The sequence below is a fragment of the Anticarsia gemmatalis genome, chromosome 23 (genome assembly GCF_050436995.1).
Source record: "Anticarsia gemmatalis isolate Benzon Research Colony breed Stoneville strain chromosome 23, ilAntGemm2 primary, whole genome shotgun sequence".
In the NCBI taxonomy this organism is placed as follows: domain Eukaryota; kingdom Metazoa; phylum Arthropoda; class Insecta; order Lepidoptera; family Erebidae; genus Anticarsia; species Anticarsia gemmatalis.
This window is the reverse complement of record NC_134767.1, coordinates 5,581,166-5,608,287: the sequence shown is the minus strand read 5'-3', so window position 1 is coordinate 5,608,287 and position 27,122 is coordinate 5,581,166. Positions and strand designations below refer to the sequence as shown.

General features: G+C 32.5%; 1 protein-coding gene across 4 annotated transcripts in view; it reads right to left on the bottom strand.

Moving 5' to 3' along the window:
• Window positions 1-27,122, bottom strand: part of LOC142983100 (uncharacterized) — a 105,868-nt gene that overhangs the window by 66,563 nt on the left and 12,183 nt on the right. The window contains exon 1 of one of the 4 annotated variants that reach the window (XM_076129933.1): window positions 17,353-17,472. The exons of 2 other annotated variants lie outside the window; for them this stretch is intronic. The gene's annotated coding sequence lies outside the window, so the exon portion shown is untranslated. Of the gene's footprint in view, window positions 1-9,856; window positions 10,044-17,352; window positions 17,473-27,122 lie in introns of those variants that run through there. One more of the 4 variants, XM_076129932.1, reaches the window with a different exon arrangement.

Below are 27,122 nucleotides of genomic sequence, written 5' to 3'. Positions count from 1 at the left end.
AACGAATAGTAACTCAAAATTCTCACCGCATTTAGCAATTTTGTTTTACTGCCCGTAGATTATTAGAAGAATACATAATAATATAATTAATGAAAGAGCTAATAATTTCAATAAGCCCCGAAGGAATTACTAGGTTACTACATCACAATTCTTCCGTTATTAACAGTAAATATTTCCCTATTACAACAAAAACATAGCGTGAAAACTACATAAGAACCGTGCGTCTATCATTGCAGGGGATCTTCGAACTTAACTGCACACGTGCCCAGTGGGCCGAATGGCATGCATCTTGGAAAAAAACTTGCACAGTCTGCTGACGCCTAACGGACGATCAATGAGTTTTTCTATGACTTTGTTACGTTGCTCACAATTTTGATGTGCTTGAGGAGTTTTTATATTTATATAGATGTATAGTAGAAGAGAATTGAACAAGTTTATTACCAGATATTGGCAAGGAATTAAAGAGCAAATATTTTATAAGATTAATACTAACTTTGTGATAGCTTTTATTTCAGGAATCCCACGAGAACGAAATTTATGCAGGTAATAATGCCATAAATAATAATAGACTTATTTGTGACATCAATCGGTCTGCATAAGTTTCAACAGAATTTTTATTGAAGCTTCGTTTTTTGTAATTTGGTTTTTGTTTATATTCCCTGGTTGTAATATTGAAACGCAAATATTAATACCTAGTTCATTTTATTTTAACGCAAGTAGATGAAGCCGCAAACAAGAGCTAGAGCAAATGCAAAAGTGCTGGCAAGAGCTTCTATATAAAAAATTGCCAATAGTTAGCTCAAAAGTGGTTTCTATTCAGCCTTGTATTTATACAAACTAAAACAAAATATCTAACAAAATAGTGCGACCTACCTCTCCTCGCGGTTTAATGTAAACATGTCAATTGTCAATAATCACATGATGTGCTAAATTTTGATAAGATAAGATAAAGGATTTACTACTTAAACATCTTAATAATATTCAACTTGTTTAAATATTTTCTACGTGACAATAAAGATTATATTCTAAACTATAAAATGAACATTTCGTCAGTTTCTTTTTACAATTTAATCATAAAAATCGCACCTTGTCTAAAGTCACTAGTACAAATTACAGCTATATGGAAACTTTTTGTAAATGCAAGCACAAACTTATACCTGTACATTTACTCTATTTTCCCTTTTACAACCTTTCCTTTCATTTCCCTTAAAAGATAACAATGCGATATACCAATTAACATTCCGTGTACATTGTAACAAGATCCACTTTTCCTTGTCCTTAGATTTGGTCCTTTGATTTTCCTGTAGTGACCACTGTCCATCTTGTATAATGTAATTTTTGTGCAATACCTAATGGATTTTTATAAATAATCAAACTAAATCCTTTACAGACTGGATTGGAACAAATACTCTAATTCTAGAATTACTTCTGGTATCTGTACTGTAAATCTAGGTTTAAATTATAGTGGTACAGTATGACTTATACCAGGCACGTGTCGGGAAGATTATTCGCTTCGAAGAAATGAAACCTACAGTGAGGAAATTTCTATGAAAACACTGATTAATATATAACTTTTTACGTCCTGCGAATTTGTTTGCATAAAAATATGGCCAAATACCTACATGACTTACTCCTAGAATATTCCTAAACTAGGCCAGAATGCGTATCACGTATATCACTGGCAGCTAGTGTACGTCAAATCGATGGCCACTATTCAGTACACTGCTGCTTTGTCGTAACATTATAATCACTATAATCTGAAGAAAACAATGTCCATAATACTATGATACATATGATAGTATAGCTTTCAAATAGTTGACTGAGATACGTGATAACCCCCAGGTATTGCTAAGATAAGCGGTTTAAAACAATATTTTTAGCTTTATAATATTAGTAAAGATATTAAATACTAGCTGACCCGCGCAACTTTGCTTGCGTCACATTAGAGAGAATGGGTCAAAATTTTCCCCGATTTTGTAACATTTTTTACTGGTACTCTGCTCTTATTGGTCGTAGCGTGATGATATATAGCCTATAACCTTCCTCGATAAATGGGCTTTCAAACACTGATTTTTTTCAAATTGGACTAGTAGTTCCTGAGATTAGCTCATTCAAACAAACAAACAAACTCTTCAGTTTTATAATATAAGTATAGATGAGTCGACTGAATCATCAACAACATCTCTACGCAAAACTTCCACGCAAGGTATCATTTCGTCATGATTGTATCGTCCGAATATCTTTCCTTATGTAACTGTTACAGAATGGATGACAGAATAGATGCCTAATGCCTATATCAACTCACAATACATAGATCAACGGCGCTTCGTACACGAGCTCTAAACGACTAGTCGCAATTACTTACGACTAGTCGCACTATTCAAATGACGTCTTGACTTACGCCCGTTTTCAAAACCCTATCTATCCACTGTGTAGTTACTAAAGACAAGGCCTATCCATCGTTTTATCGTTACCTCGCTTTCTTTAACTCATTCATGGATAGCAGTTCCTACCGATATCAATTTAAGATAGATTATTTTGAGTTTTGATCATCTAAGATGAAAATCGATTTGAAATCTTTAGCAAACATTGAAAATGTTAATGAGTATCAAAAGTATTAAGTAATAGGTGTAGTTCTCGGATATTTTTTATTAATATGTAAGACCTCATTTTTTGTTGAAAATTGATATTTTAGTAAAAAATATTATGAGCGCGTAGATTTCTATCACATTCAAAATGTAACTCAATTCTGAGTCTATTCTTTTAAGTGCTACACTTATTCAATCATCAATTCATCAAGTAATACTTAAAACCAAATGGTTCTAAGTGCTACTTGATGCAATAGCAGATAGAGGTTAACAAATTAAACAATTAAACCCACAGCAGCAATAATTAAACACTAAATTAAAGACATAAATCAAAAACTATAAAAACTATCATATTATTATTAAGTGGTCAAAGTGAACCACAATGACACGATAACCTTCAGTTTTTCAATTCATTAGACGATTCGAGAAAAAAATCTGCGGTCTGGGGACAAAACCGAAGATTTTCATAGTACTGCTAATGAAATAAAAAAGGAGTGAATTGATCGAGACGGAAATAATTCAATAAAGCTTTAGTCATCATTATCATTAGACTTAGAACAAAGTCCATGGACAAACGGACAGTTCAGGATAAACTATCTATTCAGTGTACTATAATCAAATTTGATGGTTAATTATTGCTGCTGCAACCAGCATTGTTTAATTTATAAGTTTTGCTGTTGCTTCAAGTCAAGCTCGCAGAGTCAAAATCTCGATTTTTACTTTGATTAAAGTTGCATACAAAAAAACCATAAAGAAACTCAATATATTTAAAATACGATTTAACAATAATACGAACGAATTGAAAAGAACAAGCTCTAGATTAGCGCAATGTTTTTCATTCAATTATTGTATCAATCACATAATAAATCATCGATTAAAAGGATTGTCTGTCAGTTTCTTCATAGCTTTTCTCACAAGACTCTGCCTTTTTCCTATTATAGGTGTCTTCATTTAATTTTGACCCAAATTAAATGATTTGTTTTGATTTTCTCATCTATTTATACACGTGTTTTTATCCTGAAACAGTAGTGGCTTTACTAATACCGAGAAAATTGTGAATACTCTCTAATATTTTTTATGAAATTTACATAAATAAGGCAAAAATAACGTTATACTAATCTACGAAACATTAATATGACAACCACACAATAACCCTTTAAATCCATCTGTCCCTTGTTTCTAACAAAATGTTCCAAAAATATTAAATAATATGAAAACAAAACGTGTGTGTTTGTTCGTAAAATTCATTTATTTTTATTTTTGTAATACTATTGCATTTAACTTACTCTGCCTACACTTATGAGCGTGATTTTAAGTTATTATAGGTATAAAGTATTTCAAATGCTCTCTATTATCAGGACTGTACTACAAGAATAAATTACTGATTTTATTATTTATTTCGTAATGCATTTTTTTCTGAGTTTCGATGGAGGCTTCAAGATTGACTACCGGTCCAAAATTTGAACGAGGCAACAAAACAATTTTTGTAATCTATACGATGCTGAAATTTTACTCTCAACAGCCTTTAATGTCAGAAGATAACAGTATCAAATTCAGGAATGCAATAAGCAAAGTCATATTCAAAAGCAAGCAGAAACAATCTTTATTGGATTAAGAAAATAATGGCAACCCGTAATAAAGCTTGTTAACTACGTAATTTTAGATAATAAAGCTCATGTTGTTTTTACTTATGATTTTTATATGAAAATTCATTAGTCCGTTTAAGTGGTTAGTACAAAATTAGCGGTTTTCTGTTTAGTTATAATTTTCTACCTTTTCACCACTCACTTTTTCACTTTTTACTACTTTTTACAGAATATTTCAGTGCTACTTTATAACTGGCTATTTTCATTATCCAAATGCGTACCTATATGTTTATATAGGTATGTATTTGAAGTTCACAAGTTAAATAAATTAAGAAGAACTTCTTAATTTATTTTATTTACGTTGCTGCAATCGGGTTAATAATAAAATTATGATTAAGATAACAAAATGACGATTGATCTTTTAGTACTATTAACATGACCTAATCACAGCATTCGCATTCATGACTGAGATACTCAATGTTTTCATGATAAAAGGAAAAATCAATTTTATCGGACGCTGTTCTAGTCGTTTTCAAAAAGATCAAACTCAGTAGCAAATCATAATTTATTCCCAAAATAAACCATTATTTTAATATATTTATCATATAATTTATCTTATATAATAATGCTAATCACTCATAACAATGCAAGGTCAAATTAAACTGGAAAAAGTGAGCAAAAATGCGATCTTTATTCATTTGTAGAATCGCTGAAGCTTGACTTCCGCGTGTAAAAACTAGTTAATTAACATAAAGCATTGTTCGGAGTGAAACAAGTTTGAAAAAGCTACCATTTCAATATCCAATCCGGTTATTTTTAACCTTTAAAACTTTCCTAAATAATGAATTACGAGAGAAATATGTTAAAGTGAAAATGAAGTTACAATTCTCAAATATTTGGTTTTGATTTAGCTCAAAGTAATTACAAAATTACATGATGATTATTCTGAGCAATACTAAACTGTTAGTCTCTCCAATCTAAAACGGCACAAATCCCCGGTTTCTGAGTACATTTAGAGGTAGTTTATCTATTCAATAGCTTTTTTTTGTATGAGCTTTAACGCTATTGAATAGATAAACTGCCGCTAAATGTACCTCAGAAACAGGGGTGAGACATGTCTTTTTCTATAAACGCCTATGTATCCAGGATATTCCGCCTTACTGGTAAATTGCTATTCGAGCAAAAAAATATCTAAATTGGACCTGTAGTTCCTGAGATTAGCGCGATCAGACAGACAATCTCTCCAGCTCTAAGTATTGTATTAGTATACTTTTACAATGTAGAAACGTGATGATTCCTTTTACTAAGCCTGTAGTTTTTTTTCTCATCACAAAAAGAATAATCGCCATTTAGCGAGAAAAACAGTTAATGGTTTCACAGGCATTTAAAAGTAATCGATCGTAATAAGAAACCGATACACGCTAGCTATGACGTCACTAGTTCATGCTCATTAGAGGAAAATTTTCATAAAACAGTTACTAGGTAAATGAACTTAGCTAAAAGAAAATGACAAGCTCTAAATGCAAGAAGTAAGTGCAATATACTAAAACTGAGTCAATGATGCTTGGATTATTGTTGAGAAGTTTTTCCTTGTTGTCATAGCAACGCAGTAGTTACAGTTTTTTGTTATAATTAAATCATGATTATGATCAAAGAGCTATTAGGAACATTTAGACTGTCACTATCAATAGGTTTAGAAAAAAGTAGGTCGTAGGTCATGTATCAATTATAGTTTTCAATACGGAAGCAGTATTTTCATTAAAAAAAATGGGTTTGGTTACAGTAAAAGAATACAAAGTTTATGATCAAACTGCCTTGACATTCTTCGGCAATGCAAAACCGTTGTCATGGCAACAACAAAACAATCCCACTACACATCATATTAACAACGTGCATCAATCATCTCAGCATCCATAGCTATAAAATTCTCACGTATATATCAATCATACGGAATACTAATGGCGGACCTGTGGGGAAACACACCGTGACCAGGATCTTGCGTTCATTGATGTCATGCCGCATGCATATGGGTCGGCATTGACATTCCAATTTTATTATTTCCATGCGGATCTGTGTTAAATAGATTGTCGTGATGTTTTTTTTATGAAGAACATTATTATATTAAAAAATATTATGTTTTCTTGTGTCGTGGAAAATTTACGAAATGATTATGAATTGATATTGTTTTATTTCCGGGTTAGAATTAGGGATACAAATGTGTGTTGTTGTTTTCTAAACGATGTTTTTGAGAGGCATCAGTATTGTAACGATACATTGATGACCTTTATTTATTACAATGGATTCATTCCTAGATGTTATTTTACAGACTAACAGGCACGGAAATATGTACATATAACAGCGCTACATGAAATACCATATTTCACGATAGTTCCACACAAAGATATGTTAATTACAGTTTTAACTTTACACAAATCGTATGAAAATAAAAATCGTTTCTGGTTAAACAATAAGGTTCCACCCAAAGTACTGTAAGCCAATTATTTTTATTGAAATATTTATTCGCGTATTGTTATAATCTGAATTCTTATATAAACTTGTTTTTTACTGAAAACAATAAGTGCAAGGTTATTATCGAAGACATTTTCAGTTCAATTTAAAAATAGTTTTTACAACATTCTATTTTTGGATAAAACAAAACTTAATTTTAACTAAATTGTTGTGTAAAGTAAAATTTCTCTCTATTTTAAAATAAGTTTTGATTGAATTTAAAATAAATGTTTGAATTTGAAATTGATTTGTGCAAGTTTTAAATTGTTTTAATTTTATATTATATTTCGTTGAGTGTTTATTATGAATAAATTAAAAATGTAGATTGTTTAACAATTTTTCTTATAATTTTATGCTTTATTTTTAACCAATATTTTAATTGAAGTAGATAGTACACGTTTTCTAATGACTTACAAGTAAAACTTAATGTTAGCGAATTTTAACACAAACTTATTTTATAAGTTTACATCAAAAGAAAAATCTAAGTATGACTAAAATATTTTATTTAGCAACAACTAAAAGATACGAAAATGAATTGAGTCTTTACGATTAATTTAGGTACAGGTAAATGTCTAATTCTCAGTTAAATAGTTTCTATATTCTGCAATTCACTACAAATTATTATGCTATGATTGACATATAGATAATAAAATATGCAGTGAATTGCCGTCCAAAGCCAGCAATCCGATACAAATCCTGTTTCCCAAAGCGAGAACCGTATACGCATAATATTAGTATCCATTTACATCATCGAAGTGGTTCCGTTTTATGCAGAAAATTAACGTTCACTTAAACAGAAGTAAACTAAGGGGTTTGACTGCCTCCGTAGCACAGTGGTTACGGTCGCCATGCCGCCATTACCATTGCGTCGGGAGGTCGTGGGTTCGATTCCCAAGGGCAATTCTTAGGGCGGGTGTTGATTTTTTTAAATCTTTGTTACTACAGTAGGAAAATAGAGCAATGCGACCTATGACTTTAAGTGCTTTTAGAGGCACGGAGATTGATTGTTACTTCCGTACTTTGGACAAACAAACTTAATTATCCGGCTAAATTATAAGTAATTGTATTTTTCTTTTAACTTTTGTAATATATCCGCGTAGTAAAATGTTTTAGTTAAGTAAGTTATGACGAAAAAAAAAATATTTCGTTTATAAATGGCTGTATATTTTTGTACGTTTACTTCTGTCATAAACACGTTATATTAACACGCGCAAAAATTTTGCGAATCTGAATCGCAGTTAATAAACAAACCAGACAGAGTATAAAGAGCGATGAATCAAAAGGATGTGACCGCTTTGCGTAGGTTCAATAATCACCTATTTATCTGTCTCACTGTCCACGGGGTTAGCACGGGATTTGTGACACGACTGGACATACTATAACAGGAACTGAGGATTTAGTATAAGGAAAATATAATACTGGTAAAATAAAGAAGTTTTTACCCAGAAGATGAACATAATATAAGTATCTAATAATATGAAGGTTATAAAAAACATAAACAAAACATAATTTATTTTCATAAAAATGTTTTTGTTTTTTACTTCATTTATTAAAAGAAAAATAAAATTAACCTTTTTTTTATATGACTATTTTTTTATCATATTGCTTTTATTTTTCTGTATGATGTAAGATGCCATACATCAGGTGAATGAAGCAAGAGAAGTTTGTTAGGAGCGTACCAAGTGGCATTCTCTGGTCTCTGCCTACCGCTATGGAAATAAGGCGTGATTTTATGTTTGTACGTTTAAATAAATTTAACCCACTAATATCCCACTGCTGGGCAAGGGTCTCCTCCCGGAATGAGGTAGTTAGACCTTGAGTCCACCACGCTGGCCAAGTGCAGGTTGGGGACTTTACGTGTATGTATGTATACTTAATTTTAAATTGTTTTCATGTAAAATCATTACAAAGGACAAAAAACATCGTGTTTATTTCTGCCCTGTTAACTTTTTGTCCTTCGATTAGACGTGTCGACGCCTCGCCTCGGATGGATTGTCAGGTCGTTAACGAAAAGTGGTCACCAATTAATAACACGGCGTGAGTGAACATCAATATGAGATAGTTGTTTCAGTTCTAGTATTTTTGTTTCCGTCATTTTGTCACTTTTTGTAACAAAAAGTATTTATTAATAAGCATTGATTTGTTCTTAATTACTTATTTCAAGAGTTTGAGCGAATAAAGGTAAAGACTTGGATTTAATGAACATTTTCGAAGAAGTTTACTACAACGACATAATATGTGACTTTCGTTAACTGTGATGTAGTTCAACACAGTTGACCATTATGTTTAATTTTTATTAATTTTTGTCTTGTTATTTAATGCGTATGCGTATGCTAGTACATTACATACATTTCGAGTCAATCTCATACACAGGTACTGGGAAGCGAGGAAAAAATTAAAAGTAAAAATAATTGTATAAGAACAATCGCACATTAAATAAGTGTCATCATTAAACTTGGTAGTAAACGCACTAACTCTACTTAAAAAATCGACAAAATATGTGACATATGTCGTATAATCTTATGCTAGGTCAGCGGTACTCTAAACACGCGGGACTGGTTACAATTTCGTTGCAACTCACTTTAACCTGGTTCAACTAATATATGTATGGTCAAGGAGATTAATATTGAGCAACCGTATAAGACCTGCTTTGAATATCAGATGCTGTGATTAGATTACGTTGAAAGTGAGAGTCGAAGTGGATTTTGAATTCGTTTTATTTTTAATTTGTTTTGTTTTTTTTTTATGTTGTTTTGGTTTATTTGTTTTTATTTTGATTATTTTTTGTTTTATAATTTTTACGAGAATTATTTTTTGTAGTTTATGTTTAATTGGAATTGCTTTATAAAATTTAAATTTCCCTGTTTAATCAAAAAATATTTATGTTTATCGTATTTCTGTCTTGGCCTTAATTTATTTGATTTGTGCTTATGAATTATTCTGAACAGATTTTTTTTTATTTAATATTATGTTTTTTGCTTATTGCAAGAATATTTTATATCACTCGTATTTCCATTATATCCATTTACGTTTTTACTATATTATTATTTATATTAAAAGATGAGCACTCAGTGTTTAAGATTACTAAATTAATTATTCACCATTTTCACGTAATAAATAATAGCATTATCAACAGCAAAAAATGGAATAAATAACAAAATAAAAAAAACTTACATTTCAAACAAAAAAAACAGAAGTCCAAAAACAAAACACTCACACAAACATGTTCCAAACTCAAAACAATTGTCACTTTAATTCATCAATTACAAAAAAAAACAAATCAATATTTTTTTTTATTTATTTAAACCGTCACTCGGAACACTTCGAAATTCAAACCGTGCGCCCGCGAACGCTACATGTGGTTGGTAGACGGTAAATGACCATTGAGTCGGTCTACATCACCTGTTGATACTAGGGTTGTCAAAAGTATGCGTAACATTATTATGGTGGGATCCCCGACTCGCTAAACGGGTTTACACGAGAACCGATATTTTGCGGTTTCCTTTTTGCTTTTATGGTGTGAGCTAAAATGCAGGTTTTTGTATCAAAATATTCGGGCAATTTGGTGACGCATTCGTTATTAGTGCAACGAAAAGGGTCGTTGAATCCTTTTTTTAAGTATATAAATTTTAGTTTACGCCAAAATTTTGTAATTTTTTTGCGTTTTATGTATAGGAGACCAGCCTGTTATAACTCGCATGCATATTTTTTATTTCCTATCATATGAATTAATAAATAAAAAAGGCTATGATATAGTGCATTCATAATTTTAAAATTGCAGCGGCCGTCTTGTAATTAAGTTATTAAAACTGGTAGAGTTTTATTACTTCATAGTGAAGCATTTTTTATTTAATTGTCTGAGATTATAATTTTATTATGGTCTTTAGAACGTAAATTAAATTATAGCAATACCTATTGACTATAGAATTGATTATCCGTTGTCGGTTTTTGCGACAAAAGTATTTTATACGATAATATATCTCTACTATACTAAAACATAAATAAATATTTACTTATAACATGATATTTTGTAACATTTTATTGACCCTCAATTTAACCAAGCACCTTTTTAAGAGCATCGATATTTACTTACACTTTTTAATTTATTTTATTTTAAATCTTTGTGCTCTACCTATTCCCAGGGAATCAACGTAATTTTATGAATTTACGAAAATACATTTATTACACAAACATCAATATTTTAATAACAGAATCACTCAACTACATAAATCATGAAAATTAACTTCTTAAAAAATCTATCATCACATCCCTACGGACCATAAAGAGTAGAAGGAGATTTGTCTATTGTACACTACACAGTACGTCACGTATCTGCGTCTGACCGGCCTGACTGTCAAATAGTAGCGAACTTTGGCACTCAAGGTCGAAACTCCTGCAAAATACTTATGAAAGAATGTGCTCTCGTTATTGCTTAAGCACTTAATGATGGCCAGAATTTTAAAGAAATAGTTAAGTCTTCTAAATATATATACACGCATACGTTGACTGAATGACGTTTGACTGCCTCCGTGACGCAGTGGTTAAGTCGCCACGCCCGTACCATTGCGTCGGGAGGCTTTAGGTTCGATTCCCACGCGGAGCAATTATATTTATATTTGTGCGATGACATATTATATGCATACATTAATACGTCTTCTTCCCATATGGGTAGTTTGAGACTAGAGAACGTCACTTCCTTGTCCTATCCTTACAAGCTTTCTTTGCTTCCATACAAATAAACATTTTTTGTAAAACAATTAATGCTACATAGTACTATGCTTTGATAAATTAGGTATGGGCAGTAGTTACTCTTACGGAGAAAAAAAAAGAAATTAAAACAGATGAGATCTGTTAAATATTTATTTCTTTTCGTCCACATTTTTGAATCAACTTGATCTTTCGAAATAATAATTAATTCTATTACTCTTTTGGCACTATGAAGGTATTCTTTGTTACAATATGTCAATTAAAATGATATCCGCAATCTTAGGACCAGTTTCTCTCATTTTGGAAATCAGCAGCTTATCCAAATTAGCGGTAATTTCCATGTTTTGACGTCAATTAATAAAATTAAAATTTGGTATTTCCTAATAATACAGTTTTGAAACGTCATAGTTTACCTTGCTATTGGATTATTACTATTAAAACCACTAATATTTAATACGCAGATGGATTCAATAATATATTATTCAATTTAATTTGTTCATCGTTCGGTCATTGATGCAACACAAATTCTCAAACCGCCATTAAGTCCCCGAGGGAACATTACTTAGTATATTTAACAAAAACCTTTTTTATTTCATTTAAAACTCCATATCAACGACTCACACGATTTATGGACTAAATACCAAAAGCATATTCTACCGGTCAATCTTAAGCTTTTCAGGGTATTATATTATTTTCACCTACTTATATCCGACAAGAAACAAACATCGATCCGCCCCGTCACATTTAGGGTCACGTTTGTGGAAACTACATACAAAATAATCAACAAATAATGTATACAATTCTTAGCATTAGACACAGTCTTGCTTTCTATGGTGTGATAGCCCTATGGAGTGCATCTTAAGCTGTGCGCACACGACCTTGCGGCGTGAGAGGCGACATTTTTGGCGCCAACTGCTTGGGAAACACGTGCGCGAATTTACGCGTTTTAACTGTATTAGCCAGCCTTATCGATATTCAAATTAGGCTCATTATTTATTTTAAAATTTTGTCTCGTTTATTTTAGCTTTTGACGTGCATTCAGGCTGTGTTTGAATAATCAGTAATGTCACATTTGAAGTTACATAGCTTTTTGAATTTACTTTGTCATATTTTTTTGTTTAATTTTGTATTTTGTAATCTGCAGTACCATTAATGATCTCGGAGACAACTCTATAAGAAATATTCACTCTCGCAATTTTATCAGTATAAAACGTAGTCTATCAGGGTTAATTTAGAATACACCTAATAAAAGAATTTTCTAAACCACATTTAGTAAGAACCTCCTGTCAATAAAAGAATAAATCAAATCGGAACAATAATTCTTAAAATTCCTAGAAATACCTCGTACAAAAAAATCTCTTCAATTTTACAATATTTTCTGCACTCGTTCTAAATACCATAAAAAATAGCTACAGTAATTTACAAGAATATATTAAATTTTTTATTTCAATTGTTATCTCTATTGACGTTCATTATACATAGAGCACTCGCGTCAATTGTCTCTGTAACTCATTGTAGAGTATTAACGAGCTAATATGTTGTCTACATCGTATTTATTATCACTTAATCCTGCAAAACGTAAACAAACACGTCACTACTATATTTAGAAAAGATAGCGCAAAAACATTTTCTCTATTAACTGCCCATTTCCCGCATTGTCACTTTTTATGTACCTTTTATCTGAACATATTATTATATAATTATACCTACGGTATAACGCGATTTTTTTACTCTAACACAGAATCCACGATCTTCATATTGAATTTGAACTTAAATACTTACCTACACCGTAAATGAAACTCACACACGGTCATTTGATTCCAAACTAAGCAGAGCTTGCACTATGGTGACCAAATAACTTATAAACATCTTATGTACTTATAAATACATATTTGCTCATATTCATATATAAATTGACAACTAGGCTCAGAACGAGTACTTTCATATTGCTCATCATACAAAGATTTGTCCCGGGTGGGATTCGAACCCACCACACGCGACACATTGGTTGTTGCGGCAAGGCGTCCACTTTAACCACTGCGCCAAACGTGCAGTCTTTATTAATTAAATATTTGTCTAGATTAAGCTATCACTTCGTAAAATTCCCAGCTCAATTCAGTAAATCTTTGTATAAATATCTCGCATAAGTAAATTTTATTTTCTATTGGAATATCCGTTGAAAATTGTTTGTAAGCCTACATTTGCATTCTAACACGCGGTAGTACAAATCCTCTATTACGACTATGTATGATACATATCAACTACAGATGCAGAAATGACTAGTATCGACCAGTTTGCAATGACAGAAAAAATGTTCCCAAGTAATATTCTCCGGCCTTTGAGAGAATTTAAAATGTTTTTAACTTTAGTCGCCTATTCAATAATTTATTTACTTTTGCCTGAATTGACTGAAATTATTTTAATCTAAAAATACAAAATGAAGTTTTAAACAGGTCCAAAAAGGCCAATTTTAGAATCGGTATTTAAATTTTAAATCAAATGGTTTATCAATTTCAATAATCAAAGGTATATTTTAAGGATTTCGTAGAATCGAAGCACTTAAGTGAATTGTACTTCAAATTAGATCCACTTTGATTTCAGAGAGGCTTGGTAAGCAAAGCCTTTGGAAGTCAAGTGCTAAACTTGTTAGTTGAACTAGGTGAGTTGTGGACCAAACAAGGCGTTTCGGGTTCCCTCTGAGGTACATTGATGAGGTCAAACTAACTAGCCAGCGTGTTTAAAGCGGCAACGAGTCATGTATAATCTATACTCGTCCTGTTGTTGTAAAGAGAGAGCGAGGAAAGTTGAAATTAGTACATATTTTTGGGTCTATTTCATAACACATCATCTCTTCCAATGGTTTTTTAAAAAATCCGTCACCGTATTCAGAAATAGACATATAATAATGTGTAGGTAAAACTAAACCCGGCAAGGACGTGTCACTTACTTTTTAGATGGTTGTTGAGTGCATCAGATTTCAGCTAGACATTTCCGTATATTGCAAGTCACAAAGTCAGCTAAGAAGACCAAGAAGGAGGCCCAGAACGAAAAGTTATTAAATTTGTACTCGAAAATTTGTAAAATTTTCATCTCAAGTAGGTAACTGTTTATTGATGTAATTTTGGTAAATAATATTGAAATTGTAATTATTACAGACTGAAACATTTTATTAGACATTCATTTGATACCAACAAAAAATACGAAACTGTGACGTCACTACACCGTATTTCTATACTAAAATGTGTTATTGACATTTCACAGAGTAGCTGAATTGCCTAGTAGTCAAGCCAATTAAAAAAGATCTCTACAATGTCCTGCTTGATATAATTTCATAATACAAACGAACAAACAAACTGTAAAACCAACAAATCACCAAATCAGGTTGTGAAACCGCAATATCTTGGCGCCACTGTTTAATTAAGAACATGTTTTAGTGCATTACTTACGAGTTTAAGCAACAGGTTAAATGCAAGATTATTTGCTGTGGAGCAATTAAAGAAATTAAGTTTATTGATAAACTTACGTATATAAATGGAGTTGCTTGATAATGCTACTGGTATAGAACATCGTATTCATCAACTCGCAGAGAGATGAGTATCCTACGAAATTTTATAAAATACTGATGTAAATATGCCATCAAAAACATTCTGTAAAAAACCCCAAGTCTCGCAGCTCAGTCTCTCTGCCGTAAAAAGTTGTGAGATCTATGTAATACCAAGTCGATTAATCTCTTTAGAATCATCTCTCTTAATCAGTCTTAAGATATTACATAAGATATTATCATGCCAATATTTTAAAAAATTACGTTTAAAACAAATAGACCGATCTGGCCATCGATATACAGATAGAGAAAATTTGAATGTATGCTCGTTACTTTTCACACAAAAACTACTGAAAGACTTTTAATCTGGCATCATAGTTCATTTCTTACGCAAAGAACACGTAACCTAACATACCTAAATGTCTAATAATTCACTAAAGTCAGGTGCCAGAAAATTATTTATCCAAAAGGTGACAATATCTCATAAAAGGTGGACGGTCCTATTTTCCTTAATAATAATATTAGCCGTGCAGCCTGTTCAGTATATGGTGCTCAAAACACGAGAGACAAATAAATGACAGTCGTTTTATTGGTAAAAGACCGCCATCAGTCTCGCAAGTCATGTCACTTTTCAGAGCCGTTTACAGACGTATCCGAGGGTTTATTTGGAATATACAGACAGTACTTTGCTACAGAATAACAGCTCAACGTGTATGTTAGCACTGTACTTTTCAAAATAAAGGATTTAGTTACTTCAGAGGTTTTTAAATTAATCTAATGATGGAATGACTTTCTGCAGAGCTAAGTAAGTATAATAAGCTTGGTAGAAATCAAATCTTATAATCAAAGATATACATTACTTTAAATTTATTTGTTATTGTAAAGTTTAAGTTCGAGGATCACAAAACATTTTGAATTTTTAGCTTCAAGTGTTTGTAAATCTTCAATTTTAGAGAAAAATAGCTTACAGTGAAATTATTTAACTATTATCTTAAATTACTAAAATATATTCTAAAGTCGACCGCTACCAAATTGTAGAAAAATCAAAAGAAATGTCAATTTGAAGATACGAAACCGCATTTAATTAAATACTTATAAAATTATAAAACCAAATACAATATGCACGATGCATACATTAATGAACAAAGGTTTGTTATAAGTTGTATGAAAACAAATGAGTTCGCGTCATAAATATTTTCCCTAGCATTTATCATGAGTAAGCAGTGATATTGATGAACAACTAATGAAAAAAACTAGTTGAGTAGTTTTTCCATTTACGATGTTGCACGTATGTGTGGATGATGCTTGTTGAAGAATCTTTAAGGAAAATGTACTACGAGTGAGTGGTCTTGTCTACTTTGTTTAAATTAAAATGTGAATTTATATGTAACACTTATATGTAAATTATTTTTCATACGTCATCAAAAGTATCACCAAATATAAAAGAACAGAACCCCAGTACAATTTGTAATAATGCACTTATCTATTTTAATTTATTTTTTGTTTATATTTTTTAATAGTTTAAGTTATAGCTTATTTTATCAATTTTAAATATTCTGGTGTTAATAATAAAAAAATATTGTAAAATTATTTTTAAGATATGGGCAGTTTTTTTAAAACTCTTTTCCGTGTTGTCATTCTAACTCAAACGTGATTGTAAAGCAGAATGAATGATACATAATATTATAATAAGTAATTTATTCTAAAATGCAAATATTAAAAAAGTCCCTAATATTTACACGATTTATTAAAATGCTAATCCGTTTATTGGCATATATAAAAAATAATAGGACAATGCAAATCTTTGAATGTCATATTCTAACATTTAAAATCTCTATAAAATGTAAACGAAACGTTTTTCCTCATCTCGATTTGATTTGACGTTTACTTTAGGAGGATATTTCTATTGACAGGTGATTTAATTAAAAAAATATATTTATTTGAATCAAAATAGAGTATCTTAAGAAATAATCTCTAAATTGATCATGCTTATTATGCGCTACTTTGACTTTTTACCTTGAGTACTTGACGTTTTGGCACAGGGTTATATTGGCCATAGATGTACGCAGACAATAAATATAATTCCTTACAATAATCCATACTATCCATACTTTACTAATATTATAAATGTGAAAGTAACTCTGTCTGTCTGTCTGTCTGCTACTCAATCGCGCCTAAACTACTGAACTAATTTACATGAAATTTGGTATAGAGATATTTTGCTACCCGAGAAAGGACATAGGCTACATTTTACCCCAGGAAAATGGCGCATTCCCATGGGAAAATTCAGGTGGCGGACGAAGTCGCGGGTAAAAGCTAGTATTGAATAACCACGCAGGTCCACGCAACGCGGAAGTCTCTCCCTTAGCTAATTTTCAGAGGCCCTTTATTTTTCGGTTTGTTAAACAAAACAATGACTTACCTAATTGTAGTACGAGTATATTGTAGTACTTGTATTGACACAATACCGTGTAGTGTCTTAGTAGAGAATTGCCTTAGACTTTACACACTAATGAGTGGACACGCGTAACTAAACGTGCTGTTCCATTGCGATCATTTTTAAATATTTTTAAGCTCTTATGTTCATGTTAAGGCATAGGTATTGTTTTGGTTTCCCTAATCACTAAATAATATGTTTATTTTTTGGACGATAGAAATTAGTAGTATTAGGTTTTCCTTCACCGGGTGTGGTCTGTGTGAGTCAAAATTTAACATTACATATTACATTGTTGTTATAATAATAATAATATGGACCTAATAGCTAAAAGCAGCAAAAGTTTTCATTTTCCGTTCATAGGCATGGTTGGTTGATTTTAATGCAACTTACTATTTTATTAATCTACCTTACGTTTGTAATTGCTTCTATTAATTATCCTGAATGAAGATGTTACTTTATAACAAATATTCCTCTATCTGACGCCACCTGAATAGATGGACACAGGCCAATGATGATGATGATGATGATTATCCTGCAAATTCTCAAGTTAATTTATTAATAAAAGTGCTATCAAGCCGCATTATGAATCATGGCGCAACTCTAAGATATTACGTAACTTTCTACAGGAAAAACCCAAAAATAATTCCAAAACAACAATTTTATCGATCCACTTGATTTCGACAAGTTTTAACAACTCATTACACAATGCAATATGGAAAATACCAAATATTTTTGTGCATATAAAACTTCAAAATGTATTACAAAATTCATTAACTTTTTGCTTCGAAAATGTATTTCGTATCCTGTTAGTATTATTAATATTTTTAATTGAATCTTGATTAGAAAGGATACTTGTATTTTAATTTTAATCAATAATATTTTTATAAAGCTTTATGACAGATTGATTACTAGATAAATATAAAAGGATAGAGATACCACTATGCTGTTAAAATGGATAAAAGAAAGAAACTTGGGAATTAAATTTGCTATAGGTGCCGCCAAACAACTTGAACAATTTCGCTACATCTTAGTGAACGATTTTTAGGTCAGTTTAGGAATAACAGTTTTGCGCAAAGGCGAGGGCGTTTCAGTTTCGACCACCCGACTGGTATAACAGCCAACCAAGTGTCCTCTGCACTGGGTCTACATTGTGTTTAATTTCTAATACAGCAAATTATGTTCAAGTTGTTTGGCGCCGTCTTTACCTAATACCTAAAGAATTGCAAAGCAGCACACGGAGACGCTCAGATCAAATAACACTATAGAGACTATTAAAGACCCATCTATGGCATGACCGCGCCATGAGTTGCTTGTTATGCGAAAGATCACTTACTAAGTTAGTTATTATATTTTTTTTTATTTAGTAACGTGCCTTTAAAAAAAGGTTAATTAAATATACTAGAAAATATTGCACACCATACGACAGATAACAGGTGATTAAAAAAATATAGTTTAGTGGAAATGCCATATTAATTCAATGACTTCAATAGAAAACATCGTAATGAACTCCTTTATGTAAAAACCGTTTTTTAGAAATTCGGTTTTCCTTATAATCAAAAAACATCTATATTTTCCTGTTAAGTTAAACGACCTGACAAAATAACATCCAGCTACAGCGTTCTATTCAGATATCTATTAAAACTAAAACAACTATTTAAAATAAAATAACACGTAAACCTTTTTATGTAACCTTTTTATTGTAATAAGTTATACGCTTTCAGCGTATAACTTATTACAATAAAAATATATTAGTACCCGCTTCTGTCCTCGACTTCATTCGCATAGAAATATATTTAATATTATCATTTATTATAAACTACTAGCTGACCCGGCAGACGTTGTTCTCCCATATAAAAAAAAAGTGTCACTGCGGGTATGAAAAATTGATGTTGGCCGATTCTCAGACCTACTCAATATGCTCACAAAATTTCATGTGAATCGGTCAAGCCGTTTCGGAGGAGTATGGCAACGAAAACTGTGACGCGAGAATTTTATGTATTAGATTTAAATTTCAAATCAACAAACTCATCCATAAGCTTTCACCCAAAATAGTAACAAACAAAACCACACATTTTCATTTGTATTTTATTATTAGCACTAGTACAAAAACTTAACTCGCATCGTGTTTCTCACAAAGAGAAAAAAAAACATACGTTAAAAAAAGCGTGTCTATTGAAAACAAAATAACGAGGCTCTCCCTTAACTCGTTACAGGGTAAAACACAGAAATCCGCCACACTAATTAGCATTGCCAGCTCGTTAGTTCTTTTAACTAATTTGATATATTACTGTACAACAAAACTCTACACAGCCTATACAAATGTACAGTCAGTAGACCAAAATAGCTGAATATATTTTTGTCTGGTTTATAATTAAAAGAACGCTTTTTTACTTGAAGTAACGTCATATATTATGTTTTAAATACAGATTATACATTGTTAGGTTGACGTTACAGCAAAGTTGAACGTATCGTTTTCTAAGTAACCGAGTCAGTAGCGCGATTGTCTCCAATCGGAACCATCGAGTATCGAGAGTTTGACATTTAAAATGCACTGCCAAAATAGTTCTTACAGAGCCCGGTAGAGGCGCTAAATAAATTTTCGTGTAAAATATCTCGATACCCAGCCGGTTGTTGGTAGCTAAAGCTTCTAAAATTTTAATAATAAAATTGAAATCGTGAATTTTCCAAAAATATAACGCGATAAAATCTAAAGAACTCTGCTCTATTTCGTGCGTTAAATATATGTGTGTGTCTACTTTACTCCTCATGTTTTAAACATCAATACACGTGTGTGTACACGTTTACACGATCAACAAAGCTTATTATTTTGACAGAACAATTAGTAACGATATTGAGTTTGTTTTATTCTATTTTTGTGAATAGTTAAACAAAATGTTGAATCGTCTTACACGAGGCTCGGTAATCGATTTGGCATATACAGTGTACCTGGAGCAATTGTCATCCAAATTTGATTTAAATAACAGTAAAAGACATTCGTTAAACCGTTACTAAGGCCTTTTAACCTTACAAAGAGCTATCGTACTCATAATTATGTTACCATTATGAATCTATACTAATATTATAAAGCTGAAGAGTTTGTTTGTTTGTTTGTTTGTTTGTTTGTTTGAACGCGCTAATCTCAGGAACTACTGGTCCGATTTGAAAAATTCTTTCAGTGTTAGATAGTCCATTTATCGAGGAAGGCTATAGGCTATATATCATCACGCTACTACCAATAGGAGCAGAGTACGGGTGAAAAATGTTACGAAAACGGGGACAATTTTGACCCATTCTCTCTTATGTGACGCAAGCGAAGTTGCGCGGGTCAGCTAGTTAAAAATATTTTTGGTTTTCCTTATAAACGGTAACACAATGATAAGAATAGACACGTTATAAGCTAGGAAAGCATTTTCAAAGTGAAATTATATTAGTATTATTTTGTATTATTCGTATATCAACTACCGACAAACGGCTAGCTCGGCTAGCTCGACTTTTAAGGAGTCAAAATCAGATTCGAATCTTCAATCGAATCGGATTTTGACTCCTTAAAAGTTTCGCTACCACTGCTCCAAGGACTTCTGCCGACTATTGCATAGTTTTTCATTTAAGTATCTTATGACCAGTTTATATTATTAAACAAATAAAATTCCGTCGTTACTCTACCTTAGGTATGACACTAAAACGTATATCGTAATACTAAAATTCTTTGAGGTGTAAACCTCAGCGGCATTGTATACCAATCAAAGTTTCTTTCAATTGGTCTATTGTCGCCCACCTACGTACGCATCCGTGCAAATTTAAATATACAGTTGGGGACAGGAATATGTTCCTGTTTTGTACAAGTAAAAAGTATCAAAGGTATTTTGGGAACTGTAGATGTAATTTTGTAAATTGAAGTTTAGCTGGTTGGATGTAGTGTATGGGATACAGTCAAGTTTAAGCATGATATAATAATTTTAGGGTTGTCTACTGTCGAACTAGTTTACTGTCGTGGGATGATTTCTTACTACTATGTGCTCATTCACGTTGACTCGCGGGCGCGGTGGCGGGCGCGGTCGCGAAATATCAAACATATGGCGATGTACCGAAGTGTTCACGTACAAACCGTTCGCGCGGTCTAAGTCGCGGGCGAACTAGCGGCGTCGCGCGCGGCCCGCGTGGCGCGCTCGCGCCAATATCAAACAAGTGAAGATGTTCGTGTGTGTTCACGTCGAACTAGCGGTGGCGGGCGCGATTCACTCGCGACGTCAAGTAAGTTCAACCAGTTTGAGCCAGTTTGAGCCAAACGCCCGCCTGGCGGCCAACGTGAACACAAATCGCCACGTTCCCGCGCTCGCGACCGCCACCGCGCCCGCGAGTTCCAACGTGAACAAGCACTATGTTGATAGTGGCCTATAGAGGTATGTCGATAGCGTATGTACCCGAATAGTTATCGAGAAATGCTTTATGAAAAACTAATCAACACCCTTGGCGTATTTCGCAACATTTATTTTTTGTTTTCTTCTTACGTAAAAGAAGTTACGTAGAGAATTCTGTGGTAGAGAAGTACTTTTATCTCTAGAAAGGTCAGTTTTTGCTGGAGGAGAAGACTTATAATTCGTTCGAATCTTCTCGAAAATTCTGAATCCAATATAAAAGGTTCATTACATTCCCAAAAACAAATTAGCTTTTCTGGTCAAATCACCGTAGGTGCAATCATTTCACAGTAAAAACCTTCACGAGACGCAGTGCAAAATTGGTCATTAGAAGCTCAAAATCAAGTTGAAACTGAAACAAAGATGGTCTGTAACAAAGGGTTAATTTACCGAAATGTTCCGTCAACAGTGTACAATGCAAGCCGAGTGAAGCCAATTTACTTAACATAGCCAGCAGCTATGTAAACTGATACTATGATTAAGTTCTTAGACAGACTAGACTAAGTGGTGTTTGACCTCTGTGACCTAGGGTCAGGGTACCTAGCAAATCACGAAATATGAGATACAAGAGTTTTTGAGAGAATCCTGAATTTGTAACTCGAACTGTACCTCGATTCTCTACAACTATCGACTACCGACAACCGGCTAGCTATCGAAATTTTGACATTTGGGATGTTCTGCCGAAAAAGTTTACTATGACGCCCGTCAGAGGTGCTGATCAGATTTTCATACATAATTTCTCGATGACAAGTCGGTTGTCGGTAGTCGATAGTAAAAGAGACTTGAGCTACAGTACATGAATAGCATTGAATGGTAAAAAAATGTGTTACATTTGATCTTATCTATAACAACAAATCCTTGCATCTGACCGGGAGTATATTCTGAACAATATAAAAAACTATGTTAGAGCTCATTTTCGATTTGGCTACCATAATAATATCACCTTAATAACACCCTAAAAGCTCAGTAGTGTTGCATGGACAGTCGCCTCCCAAAACGTTACTAGCTATTATGAGAAGACCCTGTTTATTTAGTTCTAGAACATAATACCGTAGTCATTTTGAAACAAATAGTTGTTTAGTCACCCTTCTATAACACGCTCTGGCACGGACTGAATATATCAACTCGTATTATTTAAACTGTGAGGCACTTTATTATATACTTCTACGCTCTCGTAAATAATAAAAAGAACTACAAAGGCATCATCATGGTACCAAGGGAGTTGATGTATGAAGATAAATGATTGTATGGTATGCTCCAAATATTGTGAGTCATTTCGAGTTACCACTAGAGGAAATCATTCATCTAGACGGCTCAGAATTCTTTTCAATGTATTTCGAGTGCAATGTACTGAGATTAGGGTAAGATACTGTGAACTACTGCCATAATTTCGGGAATTATTGAGGCACTCGTAGCCACTTACAAAACAATCAGAGAGTTTAGCTATAAGCATATTTCGGAGTACAGAAGTGGATTCTATCGTTCGCAATTCTTCTTCTTCCTACCGCATGGTTAGTGGTCAACCTAGTGTCAAAGTGATTCAAGCCGCCCGGGAGGCCTTTGACATGCCTTAACGACTATCTTAGTAGACAACAATTGGGGTGACTTTTAAGGTGGGCACCTTAAAAAAACCGAACCGAACCGAAGCACAGTGACGCCCAGTTTAATACCATTATGCGATCACCTACCTATAGAATGACCGCGTCAACGGTTGCTTAACCCACAGACCGTTCACGCGGTCTAGTAAAAATATATTTCTGCTTAATCCATTGCACAGATAGCGATAAACATTAAACAGAAATTGCAATTAAAAAGGAACGTGCAACCCACATTGCTATTCTTTAAGTAAAAGTACAAATAAAAGACTCATTAACTTGTTTTCTGAACGTAAAGCTCAGAGCTTAGACACTTGTGTGGGTGGCGCGGCGGATGTTCGCGCTTGTTTTATTCTTTGTGGCTCATTTAAACGGTTTTAGATCAAAACAAAGCTATTTTTGTATTGATATCTTGTTTGATTCTTGGTATTTGTGAAATATGACATGACTAGGGTTAACTTTATGTACTTTAGTCGGCTGTGAAAAAGTCAAACTGCTCAGCTGTATCGAGTAAAGCGAACAGGGATGCAGTTTCTAAGTTTGATTTCTGGCATAATCATAAACTTAATCAATTGCATAAAAATCTATATCTGAATCTGGTTGAGTACCTCTGAAACGACTGAATATTTTTTTTGACATAGGTCTAATAATGAGTCATGGGCTATTTTAATGCCCCATAGGTGACTTAGGGTGATGTGGTCCTATGCCAATATTTTACTAGTTGCAAAAAGTGAAACAAGCTTAGCTTTACACGTGAGAGTCATTCGATAAAGTCATCTCAATTCTTTTGCTTATCTAAACCATCTCATTAAATTATTACAGCCTTATTACAAAGATAATTTTAGTCATTATTTGAATCAAAGAACACCAAGCATAAATTGGTAATTATTGTGTGATTAATGCAAGAGTAATTCGTCTCATCGAATGTAACCCCAGGCAAATCACACGCGTAAACACGTTCATACCATATAACATAAAAGATTGTTAACATTTTTTATATTTACTTTAATTCATTAGCAATTTACCTAAACATGCTTATATGTATTCAAGGCGTAAGGTTAGTTGACTAATACAAGTTATTGTCCTTAGTTTCCGGTTAAAACACAAAATAATTAGGTCCCCAATTTATATTTGTGCCAGGATGCTCGGCGGCGATTACAAGCTGGTTATCTCGGTTTATTCAAGTAACTTATAGGTACTCTTGATAACTGAAATCTGTACTTATAAGCTTTTTCACCGCGGTAACGCATAACCTATGCTAAACTATGATTCCACCGCAATGTTAGAAACTCTTTAAATGTACGGCAATACATGTCTCCTAATACATTTTGGTTTTTGTTCTTAAGAAACCGAAGAAAAGTTCAGAATTAACTCAAAAAATATTCCTTAACTATCAAACCATACATTTTATAATTCGGTCTAAACACAAGGAAATAGCGTTACCTAACAATTACTTACTATTATAACACCATAACATAACAAATGTGTGTTGGGGGATTCCTGTGTTATACCGATGGCATCATCGCATTAAGATAAACAGCTGTACAAGTTTAATACGAACAAAAACCACAGATTCTTGTAGATATAAAAAGTGATTGTACCGCGTTTTATTAATTCAAAAACTAATACTTTATTCTGGTTTTACTTGCATTTTTCAAGCGCCTTGGTGAGGTTGTAATTAAGTAACCTGCACCTGCTTATTTTATATTATCTTACTATGCAGGTTAAACAATGTTATAGAAATTTTCTGTAAATCCTTAGTATCGACCCGAAGCACGGCTTTATTTAAGTAGGTTCAATTTCTAACTTATCTTTTCCTAACGTAAAAAGGTCTAGTTTTGAGTATTTTTTTCTTAAAGCAGCTATGAAAACTATCACTTACTTACTGTGGGAGTCATTTTTAAACCTATTCCAAGTAGTATTTCTTTTCATCACAAATTCCTTTAGCTTATAACACTAAAACGATAGACACTGAAAGAGGCATACTCCCATTCTCCGCATTATTACACGAACATTCTACTTCTTTTTACAATCAACAAACAAATAGACAACTCTACTTAATCTTTTATATAAAACAAGCGTAGATAGTCGAGATTCGTTGCGGTCCATCGTGGAAAAAACGTTCACGTGTTGATACGGATGCTGCGTCACGTGACTCAGATTGTTAACAGATAAATCATATAGAACGAAGATTATCAGCCAGATTGAGGGGGGTCTAAAGGGATGTTTGATTTCTGATGGCAAGATAGTTGTTTAGGAGAAGAATTCATGTGTTTTTTTTATGAATATTGTGCTGTTGGCGAAACTTGACACAACAAAAGCTAAGATCGCTATTAAACTAAAAAAAAAAGGCTTTCTTTTTTAAATAACAACATTGAAATCAATACTTCCATAATGGATTACTCTCTTACAGCTAAACCACGGAGCAGATCTTCTTGAAATTTTGTTAGAAGATAGATTAAGCTGGGTATTGATCAATAAGGGGTACCGGTTTTAGTTGCGTGGGTCTATTAGTTTTGTATATTATTGAGTGACTTACGCGACGTAGAAATCAAGGACGCTTAGAAGATTGTATAGGTATAGTGCATGTGTACGCTGATCACGAAAATTCGAATCCCGAATCCTAGTATGTCAATATTTATTTGGATGTTTTTAACAAAAACTTGCTGTTTCGTAATTATTTTCAAAAAAACTACCGTAGTAGCTTGTCTTTGTAGATTTCCAATTCGTAAATTGGGAAGGCCAATTCATAGTAAGTAAGCACTTCGAGATAAGAACACTTAAATAAGTTAAAAAGTCACTTTGATTTATCGATTAGTTACTGCTTTAGTAATATAATTATGAAGTAATATACCTATTATTGTTAGTTTCTATGAATAATGACACTATAGATTACTAATATGGATTTTTCCCAGATGCAGAAAGTACGTACTTCAAACATAATTTATGGATAAGATAATAGAAGTTAAGTTTTAGAATTCATTCGTTTTATAGTATGATGAATACCCATATTTTCCCTATCTTTGGGAAGAACCCAAAATATTTTCTTGGGAAATAATGACTATAAAACGGTATAGATATTTTGATCAGATGTAGACGCAGTATTTCCATATAAGTTTTGCCGGATCCATATAATAATTCGGCAGACAATATACTATATCATAGAAGTACCTATGGCAAATTATAAGTCTAAGAATCAGAATTTCTGCGAAAAGATTTAAGAAGATACCAATTATTCATCCTCAACCAAGACTGCTACTATTCTTATAAATAAATGGTGCATGTATCTAAATCACTAAGTATATAAATTATAGCCAGGGCTATAATTCCAAAAACTAATAACCGATTGAAACACTAAATTGCCAACTAATTCAATGTTCGGACGACATGAATAATTCCAAACGATCATTATCTGAAAATCTGAGACAATTGTAATTAACATAATTAGCTTGTTACGAAACCCGATAACTAGTCTAATTATCATTGAATGTAAATACATATTCCCAGATGGACCGACCGAGATTTGCATGTGATTTATTTTTTACCGAATGTAAAAAACTCGCAAAGTAAATAAAATATTAAAAAATAACGCGCTAATTTAATTGTATCGCGTAAAACCGGTCGTGGGAAAGAGTATTGTTTTCCATAATTAATTTTAATCAAAAAATAATAAAGTAGCACGATAATTGACTGATAACGATCTAATGAAAAACAAGGCATTTATAATAAAATCGAAACGCCTGCC